We start from the raw sequence: 17,139 nt of genomic DNA, 5'->3' as shown, positions 1-17,139 counted from the left end.
TATATGCTTGTGTTTGATAATAAAGGCATACAATTCAAGAGTACATCACATAATGTCTAATTATTATAGATGAACTATTATATACATTCTGGGCAGGGTATATGTGCATGCATGTCTGTTTGTATTTATGAATATATGTGTCAGTGTGTGTACAGTGTGTGTGTATTTAGTGTGTATGTTTGTGTGTGCATGCATGTCTGTGTTTGTATTTATGAATATATGTGTCTGTGTGTGTACAGTGTGTGTGTAGTTAGTGTGTGTATGTATGTTTGTGTGTGCATGCATGTCTGTTTGTATTTATGAATATATGTGTCGGTGTGTGTGTAGTTAGTGTGTGTATGTATGTTTGTGTGTGCATGCATATCTGTGTTTGTATTTATTAATATATGTGTAATATATGTGTCTGTGTGTGTACAGTGTGTGTGTAGTTAGTGTGTGTATGTATGTTTGTGTGTGCATGCATGTCTCGCTTTTTTATATTTATGAATATGTGTGCCTGTGTGTGTACAGTGTGTGTGTATGTTTGTGTGTGCATGCATGTCTGTGTTTCTATTTATGAATATATGTGTCTGTGTGTGTACAGTGTGTGTGTAGTTAGTGTGTGTATGTATGTTTGTGTGTGCATGCATGTCTGTGTTTGTATTTATGAATATGTGTGCCTGTGTGTGTACAGTGTGTGTGTATGTTTGTGTGTGCATGCATGTCTGTGTTTCTATTTATGAATATATGTGTCAGTGTGTGTACAGTTTATGTGTATTTATAGTGTTTGTATGTATATTTGTGTGTGCATGCATGTCTGTGTTTCTATTTATGAATATATGTGTCAGTGTGTGTACAGTGTGTGTGTATTTATAGTGTGTGTATGTATATTTGTGTGTGCATGCATGTCTGTGTTTCTATTTATGAATATATGTGTCAGTGTGTGTACAGTGTGTGTGTATTTATAGTGTGCGTATGTATATTTGTGTGTGCATGCATGTTTGTGTTTGTATTTATGAATGTGTGTCTGTGTCTATGTTCTTATACTGCTTTTGTATTTTCTAACCCAGTGAAAGCATATTATTTTAATGTTTTCATCAACAAGAACATGTTTTGCATAAAACAATATCACTGCCCGTTTCTAGGCTGAGCCCTATTAGATACAGATATGGGATGAGATAAACTTAAAGGGACATGAAATCCCCAAATTGTCCTGGTAATGGGGGGCTTGTCTGGAATATTTTTCTGCGCATGTGGAAGCTACCACAAATGAAGGAAGATTAAAAGTACAGTAAAGTCAAAATTAAACTTTCATGATCTGGATATTGCATTCAGTTTAAATAACTATCCATTGTAAATGCATGTTAAATGCACCTAGATAATTTACATTTTTTGAATAGAACTATATTTGCATTATACATGTATTGGCAAAAATGCTTCTAGTAAAAATTATCACTGTTTTAGTATTTATCTCTGCACGTGCATGTGAAGCATAGCTAGATATTCTCAGTGCACCAGCATTTTAAATACTGTAGCTGCCCAGAGTACCAGTGGGACTTATATCATGTCAGCAAAAACAAATTAAATAATTACCAGATGGTACAAGCACATTATGCTCTTTGAGCAAGTGTTACTATATAAAAGACAAAACAAAGGGGCGCCTCATGTGTAGTATCATCAAATAAGCACAAAGCCACAGAAAAAAAGCCAAATGGGTACTCACAAGGCTCTGGAGCAAACCTATGTGCTTGTAGGGACAGGCTGCAGATTTTATCAGGTGTGACAGCTCACCCACAGAGGATATCAGTCATTAATTGTTAGATGAGCACACTTATGTGCTAGTAGGAGCAAGCTGGCATATTATGGTAAGGTGTGTCAGCTCACCACCAAGGGACTTTTCCTTAGGATGCAATATCCAAAAGTGGCAGACTTCTGTGTGTTAGGTTCCACTCCAAGCAGGTGCAGGCAGGTAAAATCACTCACAAAGTTCACTCCTTTGTACATGTATTTTAATTTGTTTTTAATAAATAGTATTTTTTAATTTGTAAAAATACTCTTGTGAGTGATTTTACCTGCCTGCACCTGCTTGGAGTGGAACCTAACACACAGAATTCTGCCACCTTTGGATATTGCATCCTAAGGAAAAGGTAGAGGCTGCCATCGTTGGGAAGAAAGATACACTTTTTAATCTGAAATTGAACTTTCCTTTAATATGCCAAATTGCTGGCAATTCTAATTGTATTTACATGCTCATATATCATTGAGGTTATTACTAGCTATTTATTAGCGCTCACCCTTTTGTTGTGTAGATTGTTTAGTTTACAATATCTTTGAGCAAGTGATGTGTTTAAAATGATGGTGCACAGTGCATACTTAAAGGGACATTCCAGTCAAAATTGTAATTCACATGGGTGCATTTTAGTTTTAAATAGAAGCATTTTTGTAATATACATTTATTATCAAAAATGCTTCTAATAAAAGCTATAGCTGTTTTAAAAGTGTATTTAAGTATGCACTGTGCACCAGCATTTTAATTAAAACAGATCACTGAGTCTGCATCATCAGTTAATGGGGTATATCTATCAAGCTCCGTACGGCGCTTGAAGCCCCGTGTTTCTGGTGTTTCTAAAGACCGCTGCTCCATAACCTGTCCGCCTGCTCTGAGCAGGCGGACAGACATTGCCGCAATTCAACCAGATCGAGTATGATCGGGTTGATTGACACCCCCCTGCTGGTGGCTTATTGGCCGCAAATCTGTGGGGGTGGCGTTGCACCAGCAGCTCACAAGAGCTGCTGGCGCAATGCTGAATATGGAGTGCGTATTGCTCTCCGCATTCAGCGAAGGTAGTTAAATAGGCCCCAATGTCTCAATTTGTTAATTACTGACATGATACAAGCCCCACTGGATCTCTGAACAACTGCAGTATTTAAAATGCTGGTGCCCTGAAAATATCTAGCTATGCTTCACATGCACGTGCAGAGAATCATGTTAACACTAAAACAGTAATAAGTTTTACTAGAAGCATTTTTGTCAGTACATGTATATTGCAAATATGTTTCAATTCATAGATGTAATTCATCTATGTGCATTTGAATTTCGACTGGAATGTCCCTTTAAATAAACTATTAAAACAGCTATAGCTTTTATTAGAAGTATTTTTGCTAATACATGTATATTACAAAAATGCTTATGCTCAAAACTGAAATGTGTAGATCTCAGTTTTGTCTAGAATATCCCTTTAAGTATCATGGTATCCTATGTTGAAAAGCAGGTAGTTTTTACAAGAATGATTTTAACAATGTTATACATTGTGGAAACACAGTTGCTGTCAAGCGTTCCAAAGCATTCTTGCAAAACTGACACCATGTGCACACTATGTATCTAGGTATTCTCTTCAACAAAAAGATACCATGAGAAAAACATACATTTGATAATAAAGTAATTTGGAAGGTTTTGTATTTTTTAACCGTATGCTCTGTTTGAACCATAAAAGAAAATGAGGGGACAGAAAGAGTAGAGGGGATGGAGATAGGCATGTACTGTATAAAACAGAAAAGGGAAGGGAGACAGAAATAGAAGAGAGGAGAGAGAAGAGACATAAATAAGCGAGAAGAGTAGAGAGAGAAGAAAGTGAGGAAAGAGAAGAGAATGAGAGATGAGACAGAATAAAGATGAGAGAGAGAAGAGAGAGGGGAGATAAGAGAGAAAGAGAGGAGAGAGAAGAGAATGAGAGATGAGACAGAATAAAGATGAGAGAGAGAAGAGAGAGGGGAGATAAGAGAGAAAGAGAGGAGAGAGAAGAAAGAGAGGAGAGAGAAGAGAATGAGAGATGAGACAGAATAGAGATGAGAGAGAGAAGAGAGAGGGGAGATAAAAGAGAAAGAGAGGAGAGAGAAGAAAGTGAGGAGAGAGAAGAGAATGAGAGATGAGACAGGATAAAGAGGAGAGAGAGAAGAGAGAGGGGAGATAAAAGAGAAAGAGAGAGAAAGAGAGGAGAGAGAAGAAAGTGAGGAGAGAGAAGAGAATGAGAGATGAGACAGGATAAAGAGGAGAGAGAGAAGAGAGAGGGGAGATAAGAGAGAACGAGAGAAAGAGAGGAGAGAGAAGAAAGTGAAGAGAGAGAAGAGAATGAGAGATGAGACAGGATAAATATGAGAGAGAGAAGAGAGGGGAGATAAATGAGGAGAGAATGAGAGATGAGACAGGATAAATATGAGAGAGAGAAGAGAGAGGGGAGATAAATGAGGAGAGAATGAGAGATGAGACAGGATAAATATGAGAGAGAGAAGAGAGAGGGGAGATAAATGAGGAGAGAATGAGAGATGAGACAGGATAAAGAGGAGAGAGAGAAGAGAGGAGAGAGAAGGTGAGGAGAGAGAAGAGAAAGAGATTAGACAGAATAAAGATGAGAGAGAGAAGAGAGAGGGGAGATAAGAGAGAAAGAGAGGAGAGAGAGAAGAGAGGGGAGATAAGAGAGAAAGAGAGGAGAGAGAAGAAAGTGAGGAGAGAGAAGAGAATGAGAGATGAGACAGGATAAAGAGTAGAGAGAGAAGAGAGAGGGGAGATAAGAGAGAACGAGAGAAAGAGAGGAGAGAGAAGAAAGTGAAGAGAGAGAAGAGAATGAGAGATGAGACAGGATAAATATGAGAGAGAGAAGAGAGAGGGGAGATAAATGAGGAGAGAATGAGAGATGAGACAGGATAAATATGAGAGAGAGAAGAGAGAGAGGGGAGATAAGAGAGAAAGAGAGGAGAGAGAGAAGAGAGAGGGGAGATAAGAGAGAAAGAGAGGAGAGAGAAGAAAGTGAGGAGAGAGAAGAGAATGAGAGATGACTTTTGACTTTTAAAATAATTTATTTTACAATCTTACATAAAACAACTTTTTTTTTTTTTTTTTTACAAATGCATAATCAAATTTTCATTTTCAATATCACAAATTACATTTTCTATACTCCACTTTGATTTAAATGATTCTAAATCATGAATCATCTTATAGAATTGATAATCGATCTGTACTCTAGATGCTACTAATAAACTAAACAGATGTAATACATTAGTCATACCAACACCAGTTAACTTACATTTTCTACTTTTAAGAATAGCCAACTTTGCCTGTCCTAACAAAAAGTTAGCTAAAACAATATAATGCCTTTTAACAAAATTGTATTGAATTCCAAAGATAAAAGTAGTACCTGAAAAGTCAAAATGCAATTTTAAAAATAAATCACTCAACAAATTAAAAAGACCACCTAACCTAGGACAGAAAAGAAACATATGATAAATAGTTTCCCTCACTGATGTACAAAAGGGGCAATATTCAGTATTTTCAGGATTAATATGACTTAAAAAAGAATTAGTAGCTATTATACCATGAATTATTCGCCACTGTAGATCGCCTGAATGTTTTAGAATTGGGGGTTTATATAAAGTCCTCCAAGCAGGTCTAACACTTGTTAAAACATCAAGGTGCTCCCTCCACTTTGTATCAGGAAATGTTTTAAGCTGGTGAAAATGACAGATCTTCACGCACATGATATACATTAATTTCTTGTTTATATTATTAAAACTTAAATTATACAAAGTTTTAAAACAAAGAAGTTTTTCAGAAAAATCAAAATTATAATCAACAGCAGAAGTAACTTGTAAAGATGGTATTGAAAAAAAACCATCAGCCAAACTATTTTCAACAAAACTCCTTTCTAATGCATATAAAGTGCTTTTAGGAAGAACTGACTTTACCATTTCCACCAGCTGAGAAACAAACCTAACTGACTGAATTTGTACTTTTCTTGCCAAATCAGAAGCTGAAACCCATTTAAAATCAGTAAAGTCTATTAAATGTTTAACTTTAGTAACTCCAGCCTTTACAAAAATGGAAACCAAACTCTTAGAACTAAAATGTTCAATGTTTAAAGATGGATTATAAAACAAAGGCTCCTCCAAAATCCAGGGAAAACTTAAAGATTCCTCATTCCGTAAAAGTTTTAGAAATTTCCAAGCATTTAAAACACTGACATAAAAAGGGGTAGCATTGGTTACATCTATTTGACCCAAATCTATTAGAAACAACTGCTGATCATACCCCAAACCACCTACTCTATGAAGCAGCGTAAAACCAAGGTATCTCCAAGGGGCATAACCATCATAAAACAATAGTCTCTGCAAAAAACGAAGCCTATAAGCTGCTGTTCTGCTTTTTAAATCCATTAAAGCCTGACCACCTTCACTTACTGGTAAAAACAAAACACTTTGCTTAAGCCAATGATTTGAATCCCAAAAAAATGACAGTAATTTTTTCTGAATATTTTCTAAAAGTAGAGGGGCGGATTCAAAACAATCAATCTATGCCACATCATAGAGGCAATTAAGTTATTAATAACTAAAACTCTCCCTCTATATGATAACTGAGACAGCAGCCATTCCCATTTTTGCAACCTCTTTTCTATCCTGTCTAAAACTCCCTCCCAATTCAAATGCATAACTTCATCTGAGCCTAAAAAAACTCCTAGAATCTTAAAACCAGATCTGTTCCACTCTAATTTTTCAGGAAGACTTGGTGGAAAATCCTCACTCCATTCCCCAAGCAAGAGAGTATTACATTTAGGCCAGTTTATTTTTGCTCCTGAAGCGATTTCATATATTTTTTGCCAATTACAGAGCACATTAACATCTTGTTTACTACACACAAACACATATACATCATCAGCATATGCAGATACTTTTATAGAAATAGGAACCTGTATGTGAGGTAAACTTAAACCTACCAGATGGTCTCTTAATTTAATCAGTAAAGGCTCAATTGCAAGAGCAGCATTCCAGAAAGTGGACATCCCTGCCTAATACCAGTTTGTACAGGGAAAGGACTACTAAGTTCACCATTAATCTTAAGAAAACTAAATATATTGTTATATAAAAGTTGTATAGCAGAAATAAATTGAGGACCAAAACCATAAGCATGCAAAGTACTGAAGAGGTAATCATGCTCAACTCTATCAAAAGCCTTCTGTTGATCTAATGAAATTATACCCCCATTAATATTAAACAATTTGGAAACAGCTATAGAATCCCTTAATAAAGAAATATTATCATGAATACACCTATTAGGAATACTGTAGGTTTGATCAGGGTGCACTACAGAACCTATAACTTCTCTCAGGAGCATTGCCAAAGCTTTAGAAAAAGTTTATAGTCTGTACATAACAGAGAGACTGGTCTCCAATTTCTTATATCAGTCAAATCACCTTTTTTAGGCAACAGAGTTATCACTGCACGCCGACAACTTAAGGGCAGCTCTCTGACCTGTAAGGATTCCTTAAGGACCAAGTGAACATCTTCACCAATTATAGTCCAGAAATGCTTATAAAAATCCACAGGAAGCCCATCAATTCCAGGGGCCTTGCCACTGTGCAAACTGTTTAAAGCAGAAGTCAGTTCATCAAATGTTAAAAGTTTTTCAAGGTCCTCCACATCCCGATCCTTGATCTTTGGGAGAGAACAGAGGAGCTGCTGTGTAGCAGAATCGGATCCATTACAGACTTTTCTCCTGAACAGTTCTGTATAGAAATCCACAGCAAAGTTTCTTATCTCCTTTTGCTCAGTGAGCTCCAAACCATTTGAGTCCTTTAGACAAAGTATCACTTTCTTTTGTCCATTTTTCTTCTCAAGTCCAAAGAAATACTGTGATGATATGTCCATCTCTGTTGCAACTTGAAAGCGAGATCTTACTAGCGCACCCTGAACCCTACTATCCAATAGGTTGGCTAACAACTGTTTTTTTTAACTTTAAATGATCATACAACCCAACATTAAAAGAGCTATCAAAGGCTTTTTGGAGTTGCAAAATTTCCTGCTCCAGAACTCTCATGCTATTATTTACACTTGCAGACATTTGCTGACTATACTGTTGACAAAAAAACTTTTATTTGTACTTTTCCTATATCCCACCATTGCCTTAATGTTGCAAAATCATTTTTTCTTTCTGACCATTGTTTCCAAAAAAGGCAAAACATTATAAAAATTGCATATCCTTTAAAAGCTGACAATTAAAATGCCAATATGAACTATGGGTGGAAGTTGATGGCAGAACTAAATTACAAAGAACCATTGCATGATCAGAAAAAACATTAGGAACAATCTGACAATCAATAAAAATATTTGAATTATGCTTAAAAACATAAAATGTGTCCAGTCTAGCAGCAGAAATACAAATTTCACTTAAACTGACCCAAGTGTATTGTCTAATTTTTGGGTTAAACATTCTCCAGACATCAACTAAATCATTAACATTTAAAACAGAAAGCAGTTCTTTAGCAGACATTGGGGAAGGCTCCAAATGATTCCTGTCAATTTTAAAATCTACAGTGCAATTAAAATCTCCCCCTAGCAGCAGCACAGTCCCTAACTGAATACAAGTTAAAGCTTTGCTTAAAGTTTGTAAAAAAGTAACTCTTTCTGTAGCAACACAAGGTGCATAAACATTCATAAGACAAAATTTAACCCCTCCAAATACAGCCTCAACCTTTAGAAGCCTTCCTTTAATGATTTCTTCAACTACTACAGAATCTGGTTCTATATTTTCAGAAAAAAGAATTGCAACTCCTGCACTTGTATTAGAGCCATGACTGAGAAAACACTTCCCTCTCCATTCTCTAAACCACACACTCTCATTAGTTAAATCTGTATGAGTTTCTTGTAAAAAAGATATCTTCACTTTTTTCTGTATTAAATATGAAAAAATTGTAGCTCTCTTCTCACTACCTCTACACCCATTAACATTTAATGTCCCAAAGGACATCTTATTCACATTTTTACCCATCACAAAACATGAAGTAAGCAAACAGAGGAAAGAGTAAAAAAAACAAATGTCTGCTAATCATCATTACTCTTTAGGGAAAGACAAACCTTTTGTAACAATTTTTTTAAACGATACCTATTTTGTTTACTGAGCTCTTCCTCACTAGCACGTTTAAAATAGAACTCTACTGAATCTACAAACTTCACAAGATCAGGAAATGAATTCTGTATTTCAACATTCTTTTTCCTTTTAGTAATATCTAAAAATTCATTAATACTCTGCAGAGAATAACTTGCAGTCATATTTTGAGCTGCAGGTAGAGAAACCTGAGAATCAGAAATTTCAACATCTTTCTCACTCTCTGAAAATGCTGCAAGAGCAGCTGGGGAATCATTAGCCCCAGGTATTCCTTCAGTAGTCTGCAAAACTGGGGGATTAACACTTTGTGAACTGGGCTCATCAGCTTTACCACTTACTTTTACTGAACTAGTTACAGAATTATTATTGCATCCAGCAACACTTTTACTTTCCTTCACCTCATCACCAACTGCATTTTCTATCTTCTTATATGAAACATCCTCTTTATTCCCTTCCACAACTGAGATTTTATTTCCTTCCATTTGATTCCCACTTATTTCATTAAATCTCTTAACCTTTTCTCTCCCTACCTGAATGAGCTCAGATTTAAAAGGCCTTTTCTTACTCTGCACTTTATCAGTTACAGCTAAATCTTTTTCCTGCAGTTTAGAAAGAGAAACTACAGCTTCCTGCTCCATTTTCTCATCTTGCTCACTGTCCTCAGATGAAGAAGACTCCCCTGATTCCAAATCAGAAACCAAATTCTCTTGCTCATTTGCAGCAATTTCAGCTGCTGCTTTCTGCTTTATATCAGGGCAGTCCTTAATTAGATGTTCAGAACTTTTACAACTAAAACAGCGCATTTGCTCAGTACTAGCAAAAACAATATAGTCACATTCATCCAACTTGTACCTTAAAGCAACATTTAGAGTTTTGTTACTGTCCTTAAGTATCATAAAAACCTGTCTTCTAAAGGACATAACATGCTTAATCTCATTTGCTTTACATGCTAAAGGAACCATGCGAATGGGACTAGTCAATTTCCCATAACGAGATAAATCATGAGCTAGTTGTTCATTTCTCAAAAAAGGAGGCACATTAGAAATAAGCACTTTCACAGTTGGAGTAGATAAGGGTAGAACAGTATAAAAAACTCCAAAAATGACAACACCCTCAGAAATTACTTTGTTAGCTAGCTGTTCAGTGCTCACAAAAACAACCACTGATTTATTCATTCTTGATGCAGACTTAATATTACTGCAACCAACAACTTTCCCTACAGCTAACACACAATTCTCAACATTAACATCATTTCCAGAGCTAATCCTGACCCCATGCCTTCTGGTCAAATTCTCAAACCTAAATACATTGGGACAGCTTCCCCCTGAAGTTGAAGCCATTCTGGGCTAGCCCCAGAAAAAAACCCTAACCAACAGCAAAAAAACAGCAAGCTAAGCCAAGCTACACTGCAACACACAGCCTCAGTCAGTGCTCTCACACCAAGCTCTTCCTCTAGAGAGAGAGAGAGAGAGAGAGAGAGAGAGAGAGAGAAAGAAGAAAGTGAGGAGAGAGAAGAGAATGAGAGATGAGACAGGATAAATATGAGAGAGAGAAGAGAGAGGGGAGATAAGAGAGGAGAGAGAAGAAAATGAGAGATGAGACAGGATAAAGAGGAGAGAGAGAAGAGAGAGAAGAGAGAGAAGAGAGAGAAGAGAGAAGAAGGTGAGAAGAGAGAAGAGAATGAGAGATGAGATAGGATAAAGAGGAGAGAGAGAAGAGAGAGTGAAGATAAGAGAGAGAAGAGAGAGTGAAGATAAGAGAGAAGAGAGAAGAAAGTGAGGAGAGAATGACAGATGAGACAGAATAAAGATGAGAGAGAAAAGAGAGAGGGGAGATAAGAGAGAAAGAGAGGAGAGAGAAGAAAGTGAGGAGAGAGAAGAGAATGAGAGATGAGCAGGGCCGCCATCTGGGGGTGACAGGGGTGACTCCTGTCAGGGGCCCAATGGGCAAGGGGGGCCCCATGAGGCAAGAACTAAAAAAAATTAAAAAAAAGGTGTTTTTTTTTGTTTGTTTTTTATATTTTGGCAGCCACCAGTTGGTACTACAGCAGAGTGCTAATTGAGTATGGGAAATGTTGTTACAAGGAGTATAGTATTAGCATTTGAGAGGATATCTGAGTGTGCACTAAACCACTATGCACATTGTGAGACAGACTTGGCACTTTGTTTGTACAGTGTGTGCCTGAGTCAGACGGCAGATGACTTTCATTTGCAGAGGAGGTAGGACTTACGTAGCAAATGTTTTTTATTTCTTTGTGCAATTTCAGATTGTAACTTCAGTGTGGTAGTAGTTGTATGGTGGGGCCAGGGGTCCATAAAAACACATTTTTTTAGCAGCAGTGTATTTATGACTATTTGACAATGCTGTAGAAATTCTATATTCAAAACCATGCAGAAAATTTTCCTCCTCAATACACATATGGTAGGTGCCCTTTTGGCAGATATGCATTAATATATATATATATATATATATATATATATATATATATATATATATATATATATATATATATAACATTCCAGTTTACTGCCCCTTTATTCAAGAACTTTCCAGATGCAAGTAGGCCTTTTATATTTTATCTAAGATTTTTACATCTGCATAACATGTTATACTCTCAGACTAAGATTGTTCAGTGTTTGAAATGAGACAGGTTAACTTAAAACTGTTCAGTTTACACTGCAGCTGACTTCATTTTGAAATATGTACCAACAAGCCTAAATCCTGCATTTAACCAGATCTAATGGTATGAGTACCACAGCTTATGGTTCCACCAAGACCATATAGAGTACAGCATTTTCAAAATCCATAAGTACAGCTGACAGATTGGAACACTATATTTGAAGTGGTGCTCTTGGTTGGGGAAAATGGGGAAAAATCAAACAAACATATGTCAACCTTTTAAAAGTACTTTTCTTCATCTAGCCATCTACCCAGATCATTAATGTACAGTTTTGAATTCACAGAATTATTTTTGTTTGCACATTTACAAATATGATTCTTTAAAAAGTGATCTCTTAATTTCTGCAATTTTTTATCATGCATGTCACACACTGTTTATTTAGGGGATGCAAGGTGCATACATGTTTCTTCCTGTGAGTGTTTCTGTGGGTGTCTGTGTTTAGGTCTTTGTGCTTTGGTTTGTGTCTCTATGAGTGTGTATGTATTTAGGTCTCTCTGTGAGGGTGGGTGTGTATGTCTTTGTGAATTTTCTGTGGATGTCTGTGAGGGTGTGTGCATATGTCTTTTTGCTTTTTCTATGGGTGTCTATGTGAGGGTGTGTGTATGTTTGTCTTTGTGTATTTTCTCTGGATGCCTCTGTGTATGTCTGTGTTTTCTGTGGAGGTCTCTGAGGGTGTGTGTGTGTGTGTGTGTGTATGGATGTATGTATGTCTGTGTTTTCTGTGGATGTCTCTGTGAGGGTGTGTGTTTTCTGTATGTATGTCTTTCTGTGTTTTATGTGGTTGTCTCTATGTGTGTGTACGTCTTTGTGTGCTTTCTGTGGGTGTGTGTGTATGTATGTCTTTGTGTGTTTTCTGAGGCTGTCTCTGTCGGTGTTTCCTTGGGTGTATGTGCAAGTTTGAGTTTGTTATGTGTGTGTGTGTCCATTGTCTGTTCCTTTTTAGGACATTTTGACCTTACTATTGATTATTCACATCTTTCTACAGACTTTGAGACTAATGAGACCTTTCCGGAAGTCACCAATCTACCATTTAACATGCTGTTGTCATCATTTAGTTGGCATCTTTCTTTACAAAAAGATAATCAGAACAACATATTTTGTTTTCTAAATCTCTTTTTTTTTACAAAACTGTAGTTTACCTCATTACTTGTCAGGTCAATGTAAACAAGTGCTGAGTTTCTGTTTGGGTGTCTGTATCTGAGTGTGTTTCTTTGCGTGTCTGCTAGAGTGTCTATATGTGAATCCTTATGTGTGAGTGTGTGTGTGTGTTTCAGTGCATCAGTGTGTCTGTGTGTTTGTATTTTACTACCTTTACAATATTTCCAAGTTTAAATAGACACTTAAGAATAAAGTGCATATACGTTTTAGTCACTTGGTCAAAAATTGCACATGTAAAGGAAGGGGGGGGGGGGCCTGATCAATGGTTAAGTCAGGGGCCCCAACATTTCTAGTGGTGGCCCTGGAGATGAGACAGGATAAATATGAGAGAGAGAAGAGAGAGGGGAGATAAGAGAGGAGAGAGAAGAAAGTGAGGAGAGAGAAGAGAATGAGAGATGAGATAGGATAAAGAGGAGAGAGAGAAGAGAGAGGGGAGATAAGAAAGAAAGAAATAAAGAAGAGAGAGGAGAGATAAGAAAGTGAGGAGAGAGAAGAGAATGACAGATGAGAGAGGATAAAGATGAGAGCGAAAAAGAAAGGGGAGATAAGAGAGACAGAGAGGGAGATGAGATAGAGGGAAGAGAGAAGATAAATACATGAGAAGAGTGGAGAGAGAAGAGATAGAAGAAAGTGAGGAGAGAGTAGAGAATGAAAGATGATAGAGGATAAAGATGAGAGAAAGGAGACAGGGGAGACAGAGGTCTAGAGGGAGAGGAGAGAGAAGACAGAGAGAGATGAGAAAGATAAGAAAGAAGAGAGAAGAAACATAAATAAGTGAGAAGAGTGGAGAGAGGAGAGAGAAAGGAGAGAGAAGAGAGAAAGAGGGGAAAGAGAAGAGAGAAAGAGATGAGAGAGAAGAAAGTGAGAGATGAGAGAGCATAAAGATAAGAGAGAGAGGAGAGACAAAAAAGAGGGAGATGAGAGAGAAGACAAGGGCCCCTATTTAAGAAAGTCTGGCGGACCTAATCCGACAGTGCGGATCAGGTCCGCCAGACCTTGCTGAATACGGCAAGCAATACGCTCGCCGTATTCAGCATTGCACCAGCAGCTCACAAGAGCTGCTGGTGCAACGCCACCACTTGCAGACTCGCGGCCAATGGGCCGCCAGCAGGGAGGTGTCAATCAACCCGATCGTACTCGATCGGGTTGATTTCCGGCGATGTCTGTCCGCCTGCTCAGTGCAGATGGACAGGTTATGGAGCAGCGGTCTTTGTGACCACTGCTTCATAACTGCTGTTTCTGGCGAGCCTGCGGGCTCGCCAGAAACACAGGGCATCAAGCTCCATTCAGAGCTGGATAGATAGGCCCCAAGAAGAGAGGAGAAAGAAAAGGATAGATAGGAGAGAGAAGGTTAAGAAGATGGAAAAAAAAGGAGAAAAAGGAAGAAGAAAAGAAGAAGAAGAGAGAGAGGAAAGAGATGAAAAAGAGGGGGGGAGAGAGATAAGATAAAGAAGAAGAGTGAGAAAGAGGAGAGAGAAGTAAAATGGAAAATGAGGAGGAGACAATAGAGAAGAATAAGAGAGAAATAGAAGAAAGAAGAAGAAAGGAGAAATGTGAGAGACAAATGAGAAAGAGAAGAAGAGAGGGAGGAAAGAAAAGAAAAGGGAGAGGAGAGAGACAAAGAAGAGAGAGAAAGAGAAGAGGGGAGTGAGCAGAGAGAAGAAAAGAAGAGAGGAGGAGAAAGAAGAGAGGGAGAGAAGACGGAGAAGAAGAAGAGAGGGAGAGAAGACAGAGAAGAAGAAGAGAGGGAGAAAAGACAGAGAAGAAGAAGAGAGGGGGAGAAGATAGAGAAGAAGAAGAGAGGGAGAGAAGACAGAGAAGAAGAAGAGAGGGAGAGAAGACAGAGAAGAAGAAGAGAGGGAGAGAAGACGGAGAAGAAGAAGAGAGGGAGAGAAGACAGAGAAGAAGAAGAGAGGGGGAGAAGATAGAGAAGAAGAAGAGAGGGAGAGAAGACAGAGAAGAAGAAGAGAGGGAGAGAAGACAGAGAAGAAGAAGAGAGGGAGAGAAGACGGAGAAGAAGAAGAGAGGGAGAGAAGACGGAGAAGAAGAAGAGAGGGGGAGAAGACAGAGAAGAAGAAGAGAGGGGGAGAAGACAGAGAAGAAGAAGAGAGGGAGAGAAGACAGAGAAGAAGAAGAGAGGGAGAGAAGACAGAGAAGAAGAAGAGAGGGAGAGAAGACGGAGAAGAAGAAGAGAGGGGGAGAAGACAGAGAAGAAGAAGAGAGGGAGAGAAGACAGAGAAGAAGAAGAGAGGGAGAGAAGACAGAGAAGAAGAAGAGAGGGAGAGAAGACAGAGAAGAAGAAGAGAGGGAGAGAAGACAGAGAAGAAGAAGAGAGGGGGAAAATAAGAAGATAAAAAAAAGATGAGAAAGAAGAAGAGAGAGAAAGAGAGAGTGAGAGGAGAGAGGAGAAAGAGGGAGAGAGTGGAAGAAACAAAGAGATGACACACAGGATTTGTGAAAAAAATAAAGGGACAAGGGAGTTTTTGGTCTTGAGCAATTTCTCTCCAGACTATAACATTTGATGTTTTTTCCCTCATTTTTATAAAGATACATAAACATAAAAGTAAATGTTCATATAGTAACTAGTTACAAGATCAACAATTTAGCTATTACTTGTACACAAACATACGCTGAGATACATAATTCCCAAGTTAAAAATGTCCTTTAATCCCTTAATGTACGTTCCCTTGTCTTTCTATGGTGGTTGCTTTTTTTTAAAGCGCTGTGTCACCGTCAGTAGTGAGACCACACTATTTTAGGAAGGTAGCAGGAGGGAGGGTATGTCAAGGTCATTAAGGGGTTAAAACAATCCTTGAGGGGCCTTAATACTGATGAGGCATCTTACAGAATCTCGCAAGACTTGAGAGTTTTAGAGAATCGAGCCCTCAGTATATATACACAGAGATAAAAAGATAAGGAAGCCTTTGTGTTTATAGAGTGATAAGATAAAAAGGTCTGCTCTACCTGCAAGCTCAGCCCCTTGTAATGGATTGTGGTTTTAAAAAGCAAAAACAGCAATTTGATATCTGAAAATAAACCTAAAGGGTCCATTTATATCATGCAGCTAGTATAAAAACTAATTGGAAACACATTAAGGGGAACACAGTTTTACTATATACTACACCTTAATGTATAAGCAGCTTTTACTTATACTTTTTTTTCAAGCAAAAACTATTTTTATCATACCCAAGACAGAAAAAAACATTAGAGAGCTATGTCCCTTTAACTTTTGCACTCTGGTCCTATATGTGAGCCTAAGGGTTAATAAACTGTTAGCCTATTAACAGCATCATTATATATTTCAGAGTAATTTCATATTGTATTGTATATGAAGCCACCAAAATGATCATCATTTTATTATCATTAAAAAACTTGCTTTAAATTGTATTTTAAACTATGTGATGAATTTCTGGCAAATAAAACATAGACAGTAACTGGTTATATGTAAAAAATCCTCTACAATTTTAGTGGCGCCGTCCTTTTAATAAGAGAACAGTTTAGTACATATTTCTCATGGTCATTCCTTGCAGTCAGTTTCATTTCTAAGAACAATAATTGAAGTTTTACTTACTTTAAGGCTTTCCACAACCATACGGTTGTCACAGTGAGTGAGTGACAATAAAGATTTCTGTCCTCTCTTTTACATGTGTGTGCATAGTCCTCAAAAGTGTGTAGTTCGTAAAGATCAAAACCAACAGATTATTTCCCCTCACTTTAGCTTGATAGTGCATTAACAGTTCAGTAACCCAGCCCACACTGGCATGTGAACTCTTTTTCCTGTTAAAAGCACACGTAGTTTCCAAGCATTATTTTAACGTGGGCTGAACTACTCTGAAATGTTCATTCCCATATTCAGTCACTTTTGCTTGTTTTCCTTTTGTATTTTATTTATTTTTCTTTCACTTTGTGTCCTAAATCTTACGGTATCTTGAAGTGAAAACAATGAGGGCTAGATTACAAGTGGAGCACTAAATTATCGCGTGCCTACAAACGGGCAAATTTACGATAATTAACCAGCGCTTACAAGTGGCTGGTTATTGCTACTGCGAACTCGTGGTAGCAATTAGCACTTATAAAATTAACCAGAGATCTGACCTCTAATTCATTTTATAAATGTGCCTCAAATGCCCCCAAAATAGTGTATTTTATTAAAAAATAAAGATAGCAGCATCTTTATTTTTTAATAAATTAACTGCACTAGGCAGTATTTTGGGGTTGAAGATTGACGGTGTGAGGTGAGGTGTTTAAATTTTTAACATAGCTTTGTGTTTACAAAGACATTACTGACTATCTAAGCTCATATCTACGCCCCATCACGGACTACCCTAACGTGTTCTTACCACTGCCTCTGGGATATTTCCGGTAAAGACAGCGTTGGATCTAAAGATAC

At 37.5% G+C, this 17,139-nt stretch overlaps 1 protein-coding gene across 1 annotated transcript in view; it reads right to left on the bottom strand.

Moving 5' to 3' along the window:
• Positions 1-16,461, bottom strand: part of LOC128642489 (uncharacterized) — a 99,658-nt gene extending 83,197 nt beyond the window's left edge. Inside the window, exon 1 of the mRNA XM_053695269.1 lies at positions 16,321-16,461. The gene's annotated coding sequence lies outside the window, so the exon portion shown is untranslated. The remainder of the gene's footprint in view (positions 1-16,320) is intronic.
• Between the last annotated feature and the right edge of the window lie 678 nt (positions 16,462-17,139).

This window comes from Bombina bombina, chromosome 11 (genome assembly GCF_027579735.1).
Source record: "Bombina bombina isolate aBomBom1 chromosome 11, aBomBom1.pri, whole genome shotgun sequence".
NCBI lineage: Eukaryota > Metazoa > Chordata > Amphibia > Anura > Bombinatoridae > Bombina > Bombina bombina.
The sequence above is the reverse complement of the archived record's forward strand: the minus strand, read 5'-3'. Positions and strand labels throughout refer to the sequence as shown.